Source organism: Candoia aspera, chromosome 4 (genome assembly GCF_035149785.1).
Source record: "Candoia aspera isolate rCanAsp1 chromosome 4, rCanAsp1.hap2, whole genome shotgun sequence".
In the NCBI taxonomy this organism is placed as follows: domain Eukaryota; kingdom Metazoa; phylum Chordata; class Lepidosauria; order Squamata; family Boidae; genus Candoia; species Candoia aspera.
In genome coordinates this window covers 46,768,479-46,773,853 of record NC_086156.1, presented here as the reverse complement: position 1 = coordinate 46,773,853, position 5,375 = coordinate 46,768,479, and positions in this window count along the sequence as shown.

The following is a 5,375-nucleotide window of genomic DNA, read 5'->3' as shown; positions in this document are numbered from 1 at the left end:
GAGCAAAGCTGAAGAAATACCATGAGTAAGACCGCTGGTAAGTACAAGAGAAAATGTGAGATCAACTCAAATTCCTTTTCTCTTCTTTGCTATTATTTGATAACTCTGGATAACAAAACTTTGAGCAGCACAGTGGTAGGGTGGAATGATATTAGGAATTTCACTCAGCCTCTGAGATTTTAAAAGCCGAAATCCAACCTTTTAAAATTAAAGTTGGAACTACATGAGCTTCAGATAAGGATGCCGTTGACCTAATAGGTCTATACTGAACGTGAATTGTAATTTATTTTGCATTTGTTCTACAGGGTTTTTTTTTTTCCTTATCAGTATGACTAATAGTTTTGTCATGGGTTTATCAGGTTGCACTGAAATTTCTGTGCTATACTTTCTGATGTGGCTGATAAATTAAGCTATAATCTAGTTAGAATGATTAATTTTTTAATTAAATTTAATTTTTCAATCCCATAAAATTCAGTGCTTCATTTTTCTTAAAAAATATTCATCAGCCTGGGTGATAATATTGTTGCTAATCATTTGTAAAGGATATTAGCTCTGTAAAACACTTCACAGCTCTTTGTTCAGCAGATATAGTCTGGGCTTCTGCAGGTTTAAACAGATTTTCAATAGTCACACTGAGCAACTGCCACTTGTCAAGTGCCATTCCAGTGCTGTGGATTAGCAACTTGATCTGCTCCACTGTTAACTACTATTTAAAAACTATTTATGTTGTCATTTCCATTATATGAGGTTGTATTTACATACATTTTTATTTTATTCATTTTAGTTGGGCACTGAATTGTTTTAAAATTGCTCTGAAATGATGCTGAATGTATACCCTTTACATTCATGCATCGCACTAAATATTATTCACAGCTTCTAAGTGATAAGTTTTATGGCTACACCATTCCCCTTGGGTTCAGTTGCCCTGACTGGAAGTCTAAGGAGCCTTGCAATATTTCAGTAATATAAGATTCATTTGAATATATACCTAGGCTTGATTTAAGATGGAAGTTATGTCAACAGATGATTCTCCATTAAAGTTTTAAGGAAACCCATAGCTGAATAAGGATGTCCTGCAGAGAATACTTAGTTTTCTGCCTCCCTTTTGGACCAATTCTAGGACAGACCAAACTTCCCTTGCATAGTAGAGAAAGAAATAGTAATCATCTCTGCCCATTATTTATGCCATCTTGAGCCATCCTAGCCCCTTTTCTTTGGAATGAGCCCCTGTTACTGATTATCACCTAGCTTTGATCAAATATTTAATGGTATTGCACTCTACTTGCAAAACTTCTAGAGTCAAAAATGGTCAAAAATAGATTTCTGGAAGTGTTTTGAAGCCAACATGACAAAGGCCTTTCCCTACTTGTGGCTACACACAGCACGGATATGGCCTGGCAATATCATTTTTTTCTCATGTCCCCATGATGGTGCCTTCATCTCATAACCAGCCCATGAGTGAGAGAGCCTGAAGTCATTCATAGCTTGGTTTGTGTCAAAGTAATAGTATTTTCTCATTTCTGATGCCTCCCAAGATCAGCCTCAATGTTATAAACTCTATTAGGCTATGTTACCCATTATCTTGGAGTGACTCCAGTGAAGCAATAGAGACAGGAGAAGAATTGGCATTGGGGACAACAAATTTCATGCCAGTATAGTTTTGTGCCAACTCAAGGATAGCACATTAACTCAGTGGTGAAAGAAGGCTCAAAGAGACTTGTGGCATTTTAAAGACAACAAATGTATTATTTCACAAGCTTTTGAGGATCACACTTGATGCATGATGTGCATGCACATTACAAATGCAGTCCTAAGAGTTTGTACCACAACAAAGTTGCATGTGCATGTTTATATATTTAGTAGCGAGCCTGTGATTTATGTGGACCAGCTATACAATAAACTCATAACTGTAATATTTTTAAATTTTATTTGCTATACAATAATAGACCAAAGAGGCAATTAGAAAAGGAAGAAATCATATGTCATGTAAGACTACTAACAGCAGGCAGGCAGGCAGGCAGGCAGGCAGAGATAGATGATTAGAGAGAGAGAAAGAGATGACAGATAGAGATTATAGATTATTATAGATTATTATAGATTGTAGATAGAATGAATCAGTGGGTCATGGTCCCTGTTTCAATGTTCCTGTGAACATCGTAACTAGTTCCCATGCCATGCTGGTGTTGACACGTGTTACTGTTTGGGAGGGGGCTGCTCTTGTTCTTTGTACCAGGCGCTGTAGAGACTTTGGAATGTCTGTTTGGGTTATCTCGCCTGTTCAAGGACACTTTTCCGAAGACCGCAAGAACCGTTAGGAACACCTGCAGGCTGCAGGGAGTGGACTCTTTCTGACTCTGGGGGGAGGGTTTCATCACACAGTAGTTCATTCTGATTCAGGAGTTCCTGAAGGAAATTTCCTAAAGCATAAACTTGCAGTACTATCCAATGAATAATGGTTTGGAAGTAGCACTTTGTTCAATGAAGCTTATGCCCTGAAAGTAAGTCTTGGGATTTAAAGATTTACAATCTTGTGAAAGAACGCTTAATTAAAAATATCTGGCTGCAGATAGTTTAAGTCTTAGTGACTAGTAAACTGCAATATATTTTCACAGTTCTCAAGAGGGATAGGCTCTGTGACATGGGTCTTACGAAATCCAAGGAGCCTTCTGACTTTGAGTTTCATTGCCTCATTACAGCAATTGAATTTACTTTGCAAAGAAAATACTTGGCCCAACAGCACTGAAGTCTGTATCTCCATCACTGACATCTAATAGCTGAATCAGCACACTTTCTTCCCTCTAACCCACCCCATGGCCTGATAGATGGTTTGGGGACCCACTGCCATTGTTGCTGCTTCCACACTTTATGCTGCCCCACCTCTTGACCGTTACCTTGTCGTGGTGCTGGAGCTTGAGCACCTCAGTGATGCCATGAGCTAAACCGTGAAGGGCCACCCAAGACGGGAGGGTCATGACAGAGAGGTCAGACTAAATGCGATCCCCGGGGAAGGTAATGGCAACCCACCCCAGTATTCTTGCCGTGAAAACTAAATGGATCAGTACAACCAGAGATATGTCGGTATACCATCGGAAGATGAGACCCCCAGGTCGGAAGATGGTCAAAATGCTACTGGGGAGGAACAGAGGATGAGTTCAACTAGTTCAAAATTGCTGGAAGAAACATTAACAATCTCAGATATGCAGATGATACCACTTTGATGGCTGAAAGCGAAGAGGAACTGAGGAGCCTTATGATGAAGGTGAAAGAAGAAGTGCAAACGCTGGCTTGCAGCTAAACCTGAAAAAAACCAAGATTATGGCAACCAGCTTGATTGAGAACTGGCAAATAGAGAAAATGTAGAAGCAGTGAAAGACTTTGTATTTCTAGGTGGGAAGATTACTGCAGATGCTGACTGCAGTCAGGAAATCAGAAGACGCTTAATCCTTGGGAGAAGAGCAATGACCAATCTCGATAAAATAGTTAAGAGCAGAGACATCACACTGACAACAAAGGTCTGCATACTTAAAGCAATGGTGTTCCCCGTAGTAACATATGGCTGCGAGAGCTGGACCATAAGGAAGGCTGAGAGAAGGAAGATCGATGCTTTTGAACTGTGGTGTTGGAGGAAAATTCTGAGAGTGCCTTGGACTGCAAGAAGATCAAACCAGTCCATCCTCCAGGAAATAAAGCCAGACTGCTCACTTGAGGGAATGATATTAAAGGCAAAACTGAAGTACTTTGGCCACATAATGAGAAGACAGGACACCCTGGAGAAGATGCTGATGCTAGGGAGAGTGGAGGGCAAAAGGAAGAGGGGCCGACCAAGGGCAAGGTGGATGGATGATATTCTAGAGGTGACGGACTCATCCCTGGGGGAGCTGGGGGTGTTGACGACTGACAGGAAGCTCTGGCGTGGGCTGGTCCATGAAGTCACGAAGAGTTGGAAGCGACTAAACGAATAAACAACAACCTGTTGACCAGTAAGCCAACATAGTTGGAGGCCCACATTTTGCATGCCTTGGCTATCTGCAGTTACCATATCAAACCTGCCAGCAATGAAAGAAACAGAATCATTATGAAGATTCACTTCCCATCATCCCTGCCTTAAATATGCTTCCCCTCCACCCTGGTTGTGTTGGCATGGTACACTCAGCCACAAATGACCTGATTGTATTTTAGCCTAAAGGTAAAGGTAAAGGTTTCCCTTGACGTAAAGTCCAGTCGTGTCCGACTCTAGGGGGCGGTGCTCATCTCCGTTTCAAAGCCTTGGAGCCGGCGTTGTCCATAGGACACTTCCGGGTCATGTGGCCAGCATGACTCACGGAACGCCGTTACCTTCCCGCCGAAGCGGTACCAATTAATCTACTCACATTTGCATGTTTTCGAACTGCTTGGTGTGCAGGAGCTGGGACGAGCAACGGGAGCTCACCCCGCTGCGCGGTTTCGAACCGCCGACCTTCCGATCGACAGCTCAGCGGTTTAACCCGCAGTGCCACCGCGTCCCATTTTAGCCTGGGGAACTGCAAATACAGACTGTGTTAAATTATTGCTCAGCATGTCAGGTATTGAAAAAATAAAGCGCAAACTATTGTTCCTGATAATTACGTGCCTGTGTCATATGAATACAGCTTCTGTTTTGAAGGAAGAACTTGCTCATGTTGACACATTACATTTGTTACCCAGCTATTCAAAGCAGAATGTTCTGTAGTTCTGAGCACTGATGGTGTTACCTAGCTGGGTAATAAAATGACTGCAAGCAAACAACCAAGCTCAGGGAGCACCAAGGACTCCACAGTTCAACCCCAAGCTCAAATGTTTTATGCTGTGGTGCCCAGCAATCCTTTGCTGGCTGGGGCTGATAGAAATTAAAATCGAAAATGACAAGATCAGTGTTTCTCAACTCTGGCAACTTTAAGATGTGTGGACTTCAATTCCCAGAATTCCCCAGCCAGCATGGAAGGCTGCATTTCCTGCTTGCCACTGTGGGAGAATAGGTCAGCTACCATTTTGAGGGGTAGGAATGGATGGTATCATCTGTAGGGAAGGTGACCCCACCCAGCTTTTCTTGCTTTGCGTAAAAAATGGCATTTTTCTCCCTCCACCCATTTTGTATTTGGCTTCTAACTGCCTGTCATGAAAGGCTGGATCTTTTCCATTTTTGTGCTTTTTTTTAACAGATGCACTGGTCAAGCAGGAAAAGCTGGTGGCGTTCTTTGGTGGTTTTTCCTGCTGGGTGAAATTGACATGAGTTCTGCCAAATTTTCCCTTCTAGCTCAAGGGACAGGAAGGACTGTAAAACTGCTCTCTTCCCCACCCTCCTAGTTTTCAAAAGGCCTGCCCACCAAAAGGAAAGCAGTTGACACAAGCTTTCTGGC